At 43.0% G+C, this 1,783-nt stretch overlaps 1 non-coding gene across 1 annotated transcript; it reads right to left on the bottom strand.

The window, feature by feature from the left end:
- Positions 1-345: 345 nt before the first annotated feature.
- LOC120103277 (small nucleolar RNA SNORA2/SNORA34 family) lies at positions 346-481 on the bottom strand. Its single transcript, XR_015621558.1, has one exon. It is a non-coding gene; the product is annotated as a small nucleolar RNA SNORA2/SNORA34 family (small nucleolar RNA).
- Positions 482-1,783: the final 1,302 nt, after the last annotated feature.

Genomic DNA, 1,783 nt, shown 5'->3' with positions numbered 1-1,783 from the left:
ATGGCTAAGATAAAAAACTCAGGTGACAGAAATGCTGGTGAGGGTGTGGAGAAAGAGGAACATTCTTCCATTGTTGGTGGGATTGTAAGCTGATATAACCACTGTGAAATTAAGTCTGGCAATTCCTCAGAAATTTAGATACTGTACTACCTGAAGTATACCACTCCTGGGCATATACTCAAAAGATGTTCTAACATATAGCAAGGATTCATGCTCCACTATGTACAAAGTAGCCTTATTTTTTTTTGAAATTAAGTTATTAGTTTATTCCCAGTACTTTCCCCAGTACTCTGCTGTTCCTAAGAATCAGTCATAACTGAAGCTGTCAAACCAGACACAACAAGGGGTTGTTTCTTCCAGATGGAAAAGTCACTCTCTATTGAAGTCCAGAAGAGCCAACAAACCACAGGAAGACAGTTCTTTAGGCGTCTGCTTGAAACCAACAGCTACAGTACGACTGCTGGTCTTCAGTGAGAGCCATGCAAAGTAGCCTTATTTAATAACAGTCAGAAGCTGGAATGAACCCAGGTGTCCTATGGAGGAAAATGTAGTATATTTGCATAATGGAGTATTACTTAGCTATTAAAAGCAATGACTTCATGAAATTTTTAGGCAAATTGATTTAACTAGCAAATATTATCCTGAGTGAGGTAACCCAATCACAGAAAAACACACATGGTATGCACTCGCTGATAAAGTGGATATTAGCCCAAAAAGCTCAGAATACCCAAGATATAATTACAAACCACATGAAGCTTAAGAAGAAGAAAGACCAATGTATGGATGTTTCAGTCCTTCTTAGAAAGGGGGAGATAATACTCAAGGGAGAAAAAAAGCAGTCAAAGTGTGGAGCAGAGACTGAAGGAAAGGCCACCTCGGGATCCCTCCCATATAAAAACACCAAGCCCAGACACTATTGCAGATGCCAAGAATTGCTTGCTGACCATGCCTCATATAGCTGTCTCCTGAGAGGATCTTCCAGAGCTAGACAAATACATAGGCAGATGCTAGCAGCCAACCATTGGACTGAGAATGGGGTCTCCAATGGATGAGTCAGATAAAGGACAGGAGCCGAAGGGGTTTACTACCCCATAGGAAGAACAATGATATCAACCCACCAGACTCCCCAGAGCTCCCAGGGACTAAACTGTGGGATAATGTCATTATGCAAGTGCGACAGGTACAAGACAGAACAAGGCCTGTCATTGGATGAGAAGGAAGGATGGGTGGGAGAAAACTTTGAGGGAAGAGGAGGGGACTGGAATGGGATGAGAGGACAAAGCCATGGAGAGAACATGGAGGCTGACATTAAGATTCCACTGTGTGTACTTAACAGGTTGTTCTGAATATTCCTAAAGCATGGCTTTGGATCTTACCAATTGGATCAGAGGTTATTTTGTTGTGTGTTCTTTCTTGCGGTAATTCAAGTTTAAAAGAGTGTGTGGCAGCTGGGACACTGAGCTGCCACGGAATTGGAATGTGTGTTTCTGGCAGTGTGATATGGGATGGAGCAGAGCGGGTGAGCTGCTTTGCTGATCAAGATAAAGGTATCTGCCAGATATCTTGGGGCACTGTGGTGCCAGATCTAGTGCGGGGTAAAAGAGAGCATTTATGTAATTTTGCAACAACACTAAATAAAACGCCAATAAAAGAGTACATATGGAGGGACCAATGGCTACAGCTGCATATGTGGCAGAGGCTGGCATTATAGCACATTAATAGGAGGATGGGCTCTTGGTCCTGTGAAGGCTCTATGCCTCAGTATAGGGGAATGCTGGGGTGA

The sequence above is a fragment of the Rattus norvegicus genome, chromosome 5 (genome assembly GCF_021556685.1).
Source record: "Rattus norvegicus strain SHRSP/BbbUtx chromosome 5, alternate assembly SHRSP_T2T, whole genome shotgun sequence".
Classification (NCBI taxonomy): domain Eukaryota; kingdom Metazoa; phylum Chordata; class Mammalia; order Rodentia; family Muridae; genus Rattus; species Rattus norvegicus.
The sequence above is the reverse complement of the archived record's forward strand: the minus strand, read 5'-3'. Positions and strand labels throughout refer to the sequence as shown.